The sequence below is a fragment of the Felis catus genome, chromosome B2 (assembly GCF_018350175.1).
Source record: "Felis catus isolate Fca126 chromosome B2, F.catus_Fca126_mat1.0, whole genome shotgun sequence".
Taxonomy (NCBI): domain Eukaryota; kingdom Metazoa; phylum Chordata; class Mammalia; order Carnivora; family Felidae; genus Felis; species Felis catus.
The window spans coordinates 10,644,152-10,659,180 of record NC_058372.1 but is presented as its reverse complement, the minus strand read 5'-3'; positions in this window follow the sequence as shown (position 1 = coordinate 10,659,180).

The following is a 15,029-nucleotide window of genomic DNA, read 5'->3' as shown; positions in this document are numbered from 1 at the left end:
CATTTGATTCTTATGACAGATCTCTGAGGCAGACCTTACCTTGGTTTCAGAGATGGAGAAACTGAGCCTCAAAGGTCACATTGAAGTAAATTGTAATCAAATTCAGGTTTGCCTCTATATTGTTCCTCCCCTGGAGTCAATCGAATAGGATTTCAAATAGCTTCCCATTTGTAATTTAACAGTTGTTGAACATGCAGGGATAGAGGACAAATTTTCTTCTAATACTTCACTAAAGCATATCCATTGGTCTGTGCTACTGTTGCAATCGGGCTAGTTGCTTGAACATGACTAAGTGGCAAGGGTAAAATTGAGTCCTTGAACCAAGCCAAGTAGATGCAAAACTACTTCCGAATCTAGATTGATTGGAAATTTGTGTTCTAAATAATTGGCTCAATGATTTTCAGCAGCGGTTCATCATAGAATTAGTTCTTTAAAAAAGAAACCAATCATAATCAATAGTATCATCCTCTGACTTTGTAAAGTAATTATAAGTTCCTCACTAAGGATTCTTAGTTACTTTTCATGATAGAGAAAAATATATCTTTCTTGGATCCCAACCAATAATGTGGCATGTGTAAATCTTTTTTTTTTTTTAAGTATTATCAATTTCAGATCAAAATATCTTCTATATCCAAAACCTTGGAGTGAACAATTTCTAAGTACAGGGCTTGTGGTGTGACCTAGATAATGTGATGACAGCCCTTTGGAACAACGTCAAGACCACTCCACACGTGTGCCCTTCATGAGCAGACATCTCAATGTGACAGCTTGAATTACAGCTTGAATTTTCTGTATTAATACATACACCCAAACATTTCCCAGCCCACTTGAAAGTGAGGATCAATATAAGGTCCTTTATGGTCTGTTATACAATTTGACTAATCTGGAAAGATGGCCTAGGGAAGTAAACTCAGATCAAACCTCAACTTGAAGAGGGTACACAGCAATAGTACTTGTGAGGTAAAGACAACTCGAGGCATCACGTGTGGTTGAGTTGAGGGATAGCACTGATGACAGTTACCAATGCCAGCCACACAATCGAGCCTTCCCTATGTGTAACATGCAATGGTGTCAGCTTGTGATTATCAACCTTCTGAAAGGCATAGCCATAAAGGAAGCTGTGTTAATTCTTTACCTTAGTAAAGGCACCTATTGCTATAGAGGTTGGTTTTGAAAATTGACATTTTAAAGAAAGATAATTGAGTGGATTTTAATAACCGCTTAGAATGTCTGTACCTAAATGTATTTATCTGGTTTCTTGTTTGGACATTTAGCATGTTTCATAGTTTTTGTTTTCCCCTGTTAAAAGAATCTCGTGCTTGAATTTGTAAATAGGTCTTTATACACCTTCACGATGATTTCCTTAGTGGAAATTTCTAGAATTAGAATGGTTTGGTAAAAGTGTTAGGCATGTGAAATTAATGATCATGCAGAATATCTGTTTTGAAGTGTCTGATCAGGAGAGTTTTACCTATTACGCTGGTTCAATTTACCTTAAAATGAAAATAATCTAGATTAACCTCAGTATTTAAAGGAGTATGGTATAGCCAGGCACTGATACAAGAGACAGCCAGCATCCCAGAACTGATGCTAGAAATGAAAATAAGATCTCTTGGATGGCGTTTCTTGATTTTAGGGAGATCAGAATTAAGCATCCATCATACAGCACTTCCTAATGGAAACAAACCTGAATCATAGTTGGAACAAGGCTCTGATAGTATTAAAGCAATAAATATTTAGTTGTAATGTTCATTTCAGTGCCAAATATTGCACCTAGTGGTAGTATCTGATTGGATCTGAACCAAAAGGATGGATGAATGAACAATGGCCACAAACACTGATTTATAAATGTTTTAGTTTCTTTAAACTAGCCTTTTGGACTTCTCCAAAGCTTTCCTTGACTGCAGTTCTTGATTTTGAATGTTCAGTAGTTTTCTGGTTTTTATCTCTATGCTTAGAGTCTCTCATGGTCTTCTCTTCCATCTACTCATGATAAATGTTTGTTGTAGACTTTTTGCCTCTTTTCTTTGTCTGCAGTAACTAATGCTTTCCTTTGTTTTGCTTGGGCCCGGTGGATACTTGCAACATGTTGATGACATACCAATGTTACTTTTTGTTTTTCTCTTTCTAAATATCAGAAATGAACCTAAGATGAAATTCAGTTGCTAAAACAACTAAGTAGAAAATTTAATAAAGGGTTTATATTTGGGAGTATTATCATATGCTTCCTAATTTTGTTTCTCCTCTGTCTTCTCTGAAGTCAAGAGGAGGAGGATTGAAGAAAGTGAATATAATAGGGGGATTGCTCAAAGACATGTTTTTAAGTAACTCCAAATATGTGATCTTAAGTTGAATCAATTGCCACATTACTCTTAAGCAATTTCTCTCATCTTATTGGATGGGTTGCATCTAAAGAAATAACTTTCTTACTTTAAAACTGACATATGCTTATTATTTTAAAAACTCAAGCTATTAGAAAATATAAACACAATATAAAAAACACATGGAATTCCTTCACCAAAGTATAGCTACTGTTCATTTAGTGGTGAAAACTCTTTTAGACATCTACGAATGCATACATACACAATGTGCCTGCCTACCCATTTAATGTGATCGGGATCACTCTATACTGTTCTTTATGTATGTATGGATATATATACATATATATATACACACACACACTCTTATGTATAATATTCTGATTTTGAACATTTATTCATGGCAGGAAGGATTTTATATTTTTAATGGCTGCAGAGTATTGCCTTATCTCATAATTTGCTTAAATAACATTTTAAAGAAAAAGAACTCTTATTTTTTCTTGTTTCTTTCTCCATTTCTTTCCTCCCACCCTCACTCATCCCTCACTCATCCCTCACTCACTTCTTCCTTTTACCTTTACTTCCTGCCTTGGTGTCTGGCAAAAATGATCTCTAGAAAGGGCTTATGTATTGAAATTCTCATCAACAAATCATAAGTGCTTGATTTTTCCATTCCCTGATTTTCAATACAGATTTTGGGATTTTTCAACTTTGCCAGCCTAGTAGCGTGATATATTTGCTTTGATTTGTGTCCCTTTGATTATAAATAAGAAAGAACATCTTTTCATGATTGCTGGACATTTTTAAGTTTCTCCTTTTGGCAACTGCCAGAATATTCTTGTGTATTAGATTTTTTAATCCTAAGAAATTTCTTTGAGGTCTTTGCATATTGAGGATAATGATCTTTTGTCATATGATTTATGAATGTTACTTCCCAGTTTATTTAAAAAATATAGGTTCAATATACTTTATTTTCCTTTTATAATTGTATTTTTAGTTTTATGTGGTCATTTTATCACTGTTTTTGTTTTGTACTTCTGACTTTTTATGATACTCTAAAAGATTTCCCCTATGATATGACCATTTCAAAACAAAAGAAAAAAAACAACAAAAAAAATAAACCCCTCCTTCTAAATTGCAGTTAGTGTGATTAAGGTTGTCACATGGTTTCCTGATGTTCTCATTTTTTTTTTTATCTTTTTCTCCCTTTTCTCCCTTTGTTTTGTTTTAGACAGTTTCTATTACTCTGTCTTCATGTTCCCTCATGTTTTCTTTTGTGGTTGTCCATTTGCTCTGTATTCCATCCAATGTATTTTTTATGTCAGACATTGTATTGTTTCATCTGCATAAATTTGTTTCATTTGTATGTTTTCCACATCTCTCAAACACTAATGCTGTTTTCTACCTTTTTGAACACATGGAGTGTATCTATAATTGCAGCTTTATTATATTTTCTACTTGTCTGTACCATTTCTGGGTCTTTGTTTTATTGATTTCCTTTTTTTCTCATCATTATGTGTTGCATTTTCCTGCTTCTTTGCATGCCTTATGTGGCTACCTGCACTTTTCCATTTGACTCTAAATTTGGGGGTTCCCACAACGTGACCCCTCATTTGATAATTCCCTAGAACAAGTCTCAGAACCTAGGAAAGTGGTATTGTTGCTATTATAAAGGCTACAACTCAAACTGGTAAATGGAAGAGACACATAGGGCAAGATGGGGAGAGTGGGGGGTACAGAGCTTCCATGCTCTCTCTTCATGGAATCGGGTATGTAACCCTCCACAGCATATCAACGTGTTAAGAAGAAAGCTCCCTTGAGCCTTGGTGCCCAAGAATCTTTGACCGTTTCATTACCTTGGAATGATTGAAATCAATCACATAGCCAATGAATTAATCAACCTTCAGTTCCCCTCCCCTTCTGAGAGATCTGACAACTTGAAATTTCAACCCTCTTATCATGTGGTTGGGTTTTTCTGATGACCAGCCCCCATCTTGAAGCCATCTAGCGCCCCCCCCCCAAACCATAAGTTACCTCATTAGCATAACACCATCACTCAGGCAATTCCAAGGGTTCTTGAAGCTCGGTGTCAAGAGTCCAGGGCAAAGACCAGATATATACGTTTTATTGTACCATAGGACCAAATCAAACATTTGTCAAGGGCATTAGTCTTTCTGCTGAGGCAGTACAGTCTGAGCACTCAACTTGATGTTCCATGCATTACAAAGTTTTTCTACACTGGCCTTTGGGACCATAAATATCCCTGGCCTTGTGGGAGCAAGGAGAATTGTTTCCTCTGATTTTTTTCTCGTGGTTTCTCCCTCAGGCTTAGATAATTTCCTCTTGTATACCTTGATGAATACTCATGTGAAAACTCAGCCCTTATAGATCTGTAGGGCTTGCCCTCTGTGTGTCTCCTCTTCTCTGGTATTTTGTCTTGCAAATTCTAACTTCCTTGATGCCCCTGAATTGTTAACTCTGCCTCCTTCACTTTGTCAAAATCTTTTTGGGTCCTCCCTCTCAGTGTTGTCTCCTGGGAACTCTTTTTTGGCAGTAAGTTGGGACAATGATGGGTCAAACTGTGTTTCCCTTCTCTTTGGAATCATTGTCCTTCACTGTCTATTCTCCAATGTCTGAAAACTGTTTCATGTATGTTGCCTGGTTTTTAGTTGTTTAAGATGAGAGAGTAAATGTGGTTCCTATTACTACATCAAGGCTTGAAGTGGAAGTCTGTGGGCCTTTACAATCTGAATTCTTTCCAAGAAATTTATCTTTCTTAATACTGCAACATGGGTGCTTACCATTTTTGTCTTCATCTCTTTTCACTTTGATGATCTCAGTACTACCATTTCTGCCTTTATCCTCCATAGGTCTTTCTTGTTCTTTTATAATTTCCTATCTTTGATCTTTTTTGGGGGACCTTGTCTGAATTCACTCTTTTATGCCTCAGTTATTTCCATTTTGATATTTATCTTTATCAATTGTGTTCTCTGTTTTAACCATATCTTACTACATGACTAAGATTTATGTGTAGTTCTTTTTTTTTTTTTTAAATTTTTTTTTTCAACGTTTATTTATTTTTGGGACAGAGAGAGACAGAGCATGAACGGGGGAGGGGCAGAGAGAGAGGGAGACACAGAATCGGAAACAGGCTCCAGGCTCTGAGCCATCAGCCCAGAGCCCGACGCGGGGCTCAAACTCACGGACCGCGAGATTGTGACCTGGCTGAAGCTGGACGCTTAACCGACTGCGCCACCCAGGCGCCCCTGTAGTTCTTTTTTATGTTTTGTTCTTGTTTAATATTTTTAATATTTTTGGATCTGATAAAATTTGTTATCCAGTATACCTTGTTTCTTTGGAAATAATGTCCTCAAATGCCTTGTTACTTTTGCCTATGAGCTCATTTTGCTTTTAGGGTATTTGCTACTCTGTCAAAGGAAACATATGAAGGGAGACCAGAACACAATCTGTATCATCCCCAGTACACTCAAGGGTAGGATATAGATGAGCCCAAGAGCAGAGAACCCCAGGTACCTGGAAACTATGGGCAATAACTTTTCACACCATGAAATAAGTCCTCAGAATTTTACCTTTTGCACCCCACCCCACCCCCCACAGAAGCAGCAGTACTAAGAGGACTGCTTAAACTTTAGTATTCATGAGAAACATGGGGAGGACATTTTAAAAACTTAGATTACTGGGCCTTACTCCCAGAATTTGAGTTAATAGTCCAGGGCTTGGGCACAAGTATGCTGATGCAGGTGGTCCTGGGGTAGCACTGTCAGAACTCCTGGCATAGGAGAATGAAGAGCAGGATATCAAGGTTCCCTATCTATCTCCTGACAAAACTAGCAGCTTCCTGCCTCAAGTTCAGTCTACTTGCTTCCCCACCCCACCCTGGCCAATGCAACACCATTTCGAAATTCCTTCCACCTGGACTTTCATTTTTCTCCATTCTCTCTCTCCTCTCTCCCCTCTCCCACCCTCCCTCTCCCTATACTTCAGGGTTGACTTAGGGGGAGGGAAGTCTGCAGCCAATGTAGTTAAGCTTATTGGAAGAATTAGGACAACATACTAAATTTCTATCTGACCATTTTATTGAAATCCTAATTTTCTTTTTTTTTTCAGTTTAATCTTTGGATTCTTTCAGGTATACAAATATATCATTTAAAAACAGGGTTAGTTTTGCCCTCCTTCTCTCCTACAATTATGTCTTCAAAAATGTTTAGTTGTATATGTATATAAGAATGCTAAATAATGGAGTTAATAGCATAAATTACTAATTATTATTCTTGACTTTTATATGAATGATTCTAAAGATTCACTATTAATCCTGAATTAGGTATTTACTTGAGTTTAAATTTTTATCATTATGGGAGTATCTTTCTATTAAGTACTTTCTTGGCATCTGCTGAAATAATGATATTGTATTTCTCCACCGACCTTATAATGTGAGTTTCCCTGATACATCTTCTAACAATGAGCCATTGTTGTATTCCTGACATGATCACCACTTAGTAATGATTCATTAGTTATTCTTTTAGTGTACTGCTAGAGTCAACTTGCTAATACTTTTTTTAGATTTATTTTGCTCTTCGAGGTGGGACTTTGTCCAGTGCTTGATCTATACCTACATATAATTCGAGTACATAATAGTTTGTTGCTGGATAACATGAACATTCTTCCTCCCCAACCACTTTGTGTCAGGCATTTTGTTAAGCAAATATGCTCTAGTTTCTGTCTTGGAGGAACACACTGTTTAGTGGGGGAGAGACCCAAGGAATCAGACATTTACCAAATGGTGTGCAAGGGTAGTAGCAGAGGCATATTCCAGATAGTCTGGGAGTACAATGGAGAATGTTTGTGGCGTTCATATGACCATAACATTTGGTTGGTCAAAAAATATTTGAATTGAACTCACCTTGTTTAGGGAAGGGTTTTTAGTAGAAGCTTCACAGGGCCATTGACTTTTTCTGTTACTGATAAATAAAGGGACAGAAGCCAAGTTCTTTCCTCTGAGAAGAGTGACCTACTTAGAGAACTAGAAGGTAGACTCGATTTTACTGTATCTTTCTTTTTCATGGTCAACACCTGCAATTTCAAATGGAATCTTCTTTTTGCCTTCATGCATTTGTTATGAGTCATGGTTTCCGAATTTTTTCCAAACCCTTTATCCAGATCAACTAAACATGGGTATGCCATGAGTTCAAGAAAACATTTTAGAAAATCATTTAATTGGTAAGTAGTTTGAATCCCAGAAAAAATGAGCATTGATACTTACCCTTTAGTTATTGGAAATTATCTAGGTTTAAAGGAAAAGATTAACACGTTCTTAATATCTTATGTTTATTTTTATATTTTCAGCCATACTTTACACTTTACCTATTCCTATTATTCTTTTTTCACTGGTCACATTACATAGAAGAAGAAAGGGGAGAAAGGAACAGACGTGTATCAGTTGTCTATACTGTGCTCTACATTGCTGGATAGTTCACAGCAACTCTTGAGGGACATATTCTTATCCTCATTTTCTCAGCTGCATGGAGGCTTTGGGTAACTTACTCATGGGTCCATATCTTAGTTATGGTGGAACTAGAGTTCTAATGCAGATATGTAGGAGTCCAAAGACTGCCACCTTTCTACCATACTACAGAAAATGATTTGGCTTCAGAATGAAATGTTTCTATGTATCTATGACATACTCATGATTTTATGCAGGTCTAACAATTATTAACAAGTCACACATGAAAGAATCCCTTGGGTAGTTTGATGAAAATGCACAACAGGGCTTTACTTCTGAAGACTCTTGATTCAGTTAGTCATTTGTGGTGTCTTGGAATCTTCTAAGAAGTTTCTCAGATGATTCTGATGTCCAGCCACCTTTGGAAGTGAGAAATTTATGCCACTGTCTGTCTTCCAGTGGGAGAAATTATGTTGAGGATCCGAACTCATTAGTGCCTCTCAGCAGGATTGTGGTCTTGGGCATTATCTATGGAGTTCATCCATGTCAAAAGCACTGAAATAAAGAAGGTGAATGTCCCTTAGGAAAGAAGGTACTGACTTCCCACAGCATCTGAAGGTCTTTATGGATGAACTCTAACATAAAGATGTTATTTCTTAACTGACACTTACCATCTCTTTCTAGAACAGCTCTTTTCAACCCTGGCTAGAAATATTTTTGCTTGTTTCAAGTTTTTACTTAAATTCTAGTTAGTTAACATATAGTGTAATATTGTTTTCGGGAGAATTTAGTGATTCATCACTTACTTATAACACCTGGTCCTCATCACAAGTGCCCACCTTAATACCCATCATCTATTTAGAGCCCTGGCTGGATTTTAGAATGGCAATGCATCAGCTGCAGACCAGACCAATTAAATTGGAATCTCTGGGGGTGGGGTCTGAACAGCAATATTTTTAAAGTACTGCAAATGATCCTAATGTACAGTCAGGGTTGAGAATACTCTTTTCTCAAGTAAGGTGAAGTGAGGTCAAGTATTAGACATTTTTTTCTTCTGGAAACTGTGAAAAATCCTAATTATAATGTTGAATATTTGCTTTTTCAAGAATTGTGCATAATTTAGGTGTATAACATGAGAACTAATCAGCATGTTCATTCATATATATATATACGTATATGATGAAATGATTACTACAATCAAGTTAACATATCTTTTTACATATCTTTTTTTTTGATGACAGCACCAGAAATCTGTCTTAGAAAATTTCTACCATTCAACACAGTATTAACTCTAGTCATCATGATACATATTAGTTCTCCAGACTTTGTCATCCTACATAGCCTCCACTTTGTATCCTTTGACCAACATGTATCTGCCCATTTCCCCCACCTCTCCATCCCTTGTAACTAATATTCTAGGTTCTTCTATATATTTGATGTTTTTTTGTTTTGTTTTGTTTTTTAGATTCCCCATAGAAATGAGATAATGCAATTGTTTCTTTTTGTGTCTGGCTTATTTCACTTAACAAAATATTCTCCGGGTTCTTCCATGTTATTGCAAAAGCAGTATGTCCTTTTTTGAGGTTGAATAACACACTGTATTTTCCTTATTCATCTTTCAGTGGATACTTACCTTGTTTCCATATCTATTGTGAATAATGCTTCATTAAACATGGAAGCACATATATTTTATTTGTTTGCATTACTGACATTTTAAATATGAAAGGGAGGCAAGGATAAAAAGTAGCCAGTAAAGTAAGCTGTCTGACATGGGCTCATAATCTTCCCATCAAATTTAGTCATCTGAACTTAACATAACACTCCCATACTTTTATACATTCTAAGATGTGTCTTAGGTTTTTAGGTAACCTAGAAGTAATTGTGAATGGCTTTATAAGGAAAATAAAGTTTATAGCTGCTGAGGTTTAAATTAGTCAACTCAGGTTTCTCCTACTTGTGTGTTCTATAAATTGTTCATGCCAGCAGTAGGGTTCTTAGGGTACAACTGTAAACACAGCACAGCTCTTCATGGTTTTGCAGTGGGGCAGGGAGAGTGACAAGGGAGATAAATGATCCGATCCAATAAGATAACTAGAGAATGCCATGAGAACACATAAACATTTCAGAAATCTCCGAAAGTATATTATCTTGTATCACCTGGACAAAGGCAAAAGAAGACAAGGGACAAATGGGTGAGTGTTTAACTCTCGGTGTGTGTGTATGTGTGTAAATTTTGGAATGATGTCTTAGAAATTAATTTTTCTTTGGTGTGGGAATCTTTGTAGTGAATTTTATATACTATTTTTAATTACCTATAATATGGTTTCGTGTTGTATTGTTGTGTACAGAGGTAAGGCAAACAATTTGGTAAAATTTGCACTTCCTGCCTCCACCCCTCAGTCACCCATGATCATTCTGAGGGGTTGACAGGTTGGAAGACTGGGACGAGAATTCTTATTCCCTGAGTTTCAGATTTGGGGCAAAGGTCATTGTATTACACTGACTCTTAGCATGAAATGTTTGAAATCCCCTTTGTTATGTCAATAGAATTTATTATTTTTGAGATGTTTTATTTCACACCTGTTGACTGCACATCAAAGCGAAATTGAATGGCTTGTATTTTCAATGATATTTGAAGATAGCTATGCTAATTGTGGTATTTTCCAGGCGTTGCAAATATTCTTCCTTTCATTTCCAAGTATTGCAAGCACCCTTTTGTCACACAAAACTCCCATTAATAACTAGTGAAATGCCATTTTTTTAACCTTTTTTTCTTGAAAGTTTGAGTTCTGCCATTGACTTAATTTTTTTTAATGCCCTGAGGATTTCCCTTCATTAAAAATAAAAAGGCCACTGAACAAGTATGCCATTGTTTCTATGAATAGAAGTGGCAAAAGAACAAAGTCAATGTTAAGATGATCATTCTTGTCAATATCCTTTCAGTTATATTTTGTAGACCAAATTGAGGGTGAAGGACAAGGAAAGGCTGGAAGGCATAATAAGCACAGACATACTCTTTTTTGGCTCAAGATAATTCAAGCCCAAGTAGGCCAAAATTTTCACCTTAAAAAGAAATTTTCCTGAGAACAACCTCCTTAGGCAAAGATAACCCACCAATTGGTACCAAAAAGCTTTTTACATTACATGAGAGTGGAGGTATAGCTGAAGAAAAATGAAAGAAAGTCTTTTCTCTGAAATGGTCTTGGAATATTTACTCCTTGGAAGCCTGTTTGAGTGCCGGCTTTTTTTTATCTTTTTATTGATAGCAATATCATTAAAAATTAAACTCAGAACTTCTATGGAGGATATTTGTGTTGAGTTATGAGAGATAAAACCTCTCCTATTCTTCTGACAGTCCTAGATAGACGCTTATAAAATAAAGTATTTTGAATACATGCAAAATGTTTAATTGGTTTTATGTTAGTGTTGATTTTATGATAAAAGAATACTGCTTCTCAATTCCTATTTAAAGAGGAAACAACTATTTGAAGTTTTTTCCCCTCCATCTATTGAAAATGAATTTCAAAAAATTATTCCTATTCTACAGGAAGTAATTATCGATTGTAGCGAGTTATACAAGGAACGCTAAGGTATGACACTTCTAGTATTACCTGAGACCTCCTTCTATCCATCCTCATTTAAGGGCATGACACTTTCTCAGCATGGACCGCTCAGAGCAAGGTAGCTATGGTTTCAACCTCTCTTCCACATTCAGTCCATGTGAAGGGGAAAGGAAATGCTGTATAAATGAGTCGAACCTCAGGGTTTGCTCTGAGAGAGTGAAAGTTTACATTTGTCAGAGCAAAATGAAGAAGCACAGTAGAAGGCGAACACTGGGTGCTGAGAGTTAAGCGCCATGGCCCCCAGTCTAATGGGTAATAGAGTCATTAATTCTGCTGATTAACTTGGCCTTGGGGTTCATGGAAATGACATCCACCTCCTTTTTTTCTAAGCTCAAACTGTGGAACGAGGGAACATAAAAAAACAAGCTAATTAGAGAGAAATCAGTAGAAAAGCAGAGAGAAAAGAAAGACAGTTTGAGCATTAATGAGACTTGTTTGGGGAGAGAATGTGACAGGCTCTTCAAAAGCATTATTGTCAAATGTGTCACCATTTCATAGATGGCGAGAGCTACCTTTGAGCTTCATGCTGATAGTTAATGATTTGAAACTATAAAAAGATTGAAGAGGTAAAAGGGAAAATGTCAGACCCAACTGGATTTTAATGAGCTAGCTTTCTTTCTTTCTTTTTTTTTTTTCCCAAGGAAAACAGCCTGAAAAGTAGAAAAAGTTTGTGTTCTTTCTATCCCTCAGTCTTCTGGATTCCCATTTCTTTCTTGGATACAGTTGGCAAAAGAACAGTGGGAGAGGGATATCAAAGGTCTACACTCAAAGATCTGGGATGTGTTACTTTTCTGAGATGGTTGGCAGGGAGGGCAGTGCAGGGGTTTGAATGACAACAATAAGGAGAGATTGATGGAGGAGATGGCAATAGTGCCTGTTTGTTTTTTGGGGACGTGCTGAGCAGAAGCCATCTTCACACTGTGAAATGTAACAAAGAAATCCGAAGTGATTACGCGGGTTCATTTGTCAGTATCACTGCTCCAGCTATTGCTGTGTGCAACAATGAGATGAAAAGCCATTTATTGCTGATGGTTGGTTATTAGTCGCATTATAGGAAACATTAGAGCAGAGTAGGATACATAGACCAGGGAGACAATAGCTTTCTGGGCTCTGAACTCAGCAGGGTAGCCTTGTCATTAAATTTGGTAGTGCCAATTTAATTTTTAAAAAAAAAATAAACTGGAAAGAAACTTTGAAAATGAATTCCGTAACCCCATTTTTACCTTAACAGTAACTGTCAGGATTTCACTCCCTGGGCTCTCAGTTATGTATTAGTAGGCTGAGCACATAGAAAAAGCTCACATATTTTCAAAGGAATTGAATGCTAGTGGGAAAATCAGAACCGAATTTCAATTCTTTTTAGGTGATTTTCTTGGGGTCCTTTACACATTAAATTTTGATTATGGTATAGTCCTAGGAACAAATTACTAATCAGGTACCGGGGTCAAACCAGTTGCCTTACTAATGAGTTGCTGATGAATTCCTTTCTGAAATAAGACCTCTAGATTGCTGATTTGAAAGTGGTAGCCCAGCTCATTGCAAAGCAAAGAGGCTGCATGTAGACTAGGGAACTGAAGTCTTTTTTGTTCTTTCAGAGTTTGTCATCCAGCACCCACTGATGCAAATATCTCTGAATTCACTCTGTACGTGTATCTGTACTTGCTGTGTCCACATATGTATTGTTTGATCTACTTACCTTTAGAAAGATTGTAAACGGAACAGAGATGAAAGCAAACAGCTGAAGATCTTGAGGACATAGGGTATTAAAAATGGATTCTACTTTAACAAAAAGTGCTTTCTATTCTAGAGTTTCACAACTCATTAAAGTATAGACTTCTGGGGAAGATGGCAGAGTAGGAGGACCTCTTAGGAGGAGGAATGAGCTTACCTCATTCCATGGATATGGCTAGATAATACCCACATCCATGTAAATAACCCAGGAAATGACCCAAAGACTAGCGGAACAGACTCCCCATAGCTAAGTGCAGAGAAGAGGCCTCATTGAAGAGGGTAGGAAAGGCAGAGATTTGGTCAAGAGCCAAACTTGGACTGTATGTAGGAGGGAGGGATGCCATAGTCACAGAGAGGGGAGAGAAACAGACCTTCGCACCAGGCACCCCAGGCACAGGCGACCCACAAGGGGAAGACAAATCCCTGTAACATTTGGATTTGAAAAGCAGAGGGACCTAATAATCAGGGCTTACCACCTAAACTTAAAAAAAAATCAGTGGGTTCAGCTCAGGGAGAGACAAGAGGGCAAGGGAGTCCCCATCCCTAAAGAGAGCACAACAAACAGCCCACAGAGATCTAGCATAGAAGAAGTTTGAAAAACGCCTGGGGTGTGTGCAGGAGGGTGAGTTATTTACCCATCTCAGAGTGTGTGCTAGAGGGGAGGGATCTTTGGGAGACTTCTCCAAGAACAAAAGAGCTGGAAGCTGCCATTTCCCTCCCCTGCTCTCCAGCCTCCATGCATGGAATCCTTTGGGAGCTAGCACGGTGACAACACTCTCCACTTAGCTTGCTGAGAGTATGCTCTGCTCCTGCACTCTGCTGCAGATATGTCCCTCCCTCCTGGCCTAGGCAGGAGTTTCCCTGGGTGGCTGCCTGTCCCCTCCTGTATCGGACCTGCGTGGCCCTTGCTGGCACCATGTGGCCCACCCCCACATCCTTCTGCAGATGTGCTCCTCCAATATGTGCATGGCCAGAGTCCAGAGCAGTGTCACAAGCCTGGCAGTGTGTCAGCTGCCCTAAGCAGAGCCAGTATCACTCCAAAGTGACTCCTGCCCCGGGGAGAGCGGAAGATAACCACACACATGAGTCTGACTGAAGTCTCCTAAGTGGGCTGGGGGCAGACATTGGGTCTGACTGCAGGCCATGCCCACCAACAAAAATTTCTCAAGGGGCAATACAGGGAAAACACTTGCAGTTCAGTGTTCCTGCATTTCTGGAAAACTTGTGATGCATCTCAAACCCAAGGCAGCCCCAGATTGGTCCACTAACAATGCAGGGACCACACCCTGCTCACAACAGGCGGAGAGAGCCATCGCATATGATTGGACTAAAAGGCAGATGCAGCTTAGCTACAATAGGGCATATGCAACATACAAAGGAGACATCCGTGAGGGACCAGATCCTGGTCAACAGGGGACATTGCACTGCAGGGCACTGTAGGACGTCTTCTTTATAAAGCCACTACTTGTAAGAGCAGGAGTAGTTGAATTTCTTAACACATAGAAACAGACTCTGTGAACTTGACAAAATGAGGAGACAGAGGAATATGCCCCAAAAGAATAGGACAAAATCACAGCAACAGAGCTCAAGAGGTGGAGGTAAGTAGTATGCTTGATAGAGAATTTAAAGTAACAGCCATAAAGATATTAACTGGACTTTAGAAAAGAATGGAGACCCTCAGTGAGACCTTCAACAAAGAGATAAGCATAAGCAATCAGAGATGAAGACCTCAATAACTGAAATTAAAAATACAGTAGATGGAATAAACAGATGAGAGGCAGGAGAAGAATGGATCAATGACCTGGAGGACAGAGTAATGGAGAGCAATCAAGCTGAACAGGAGAGAAAAAAAAAAATAAATGAAAATAGACAAAGGGATCTCAGAGACACCATCAA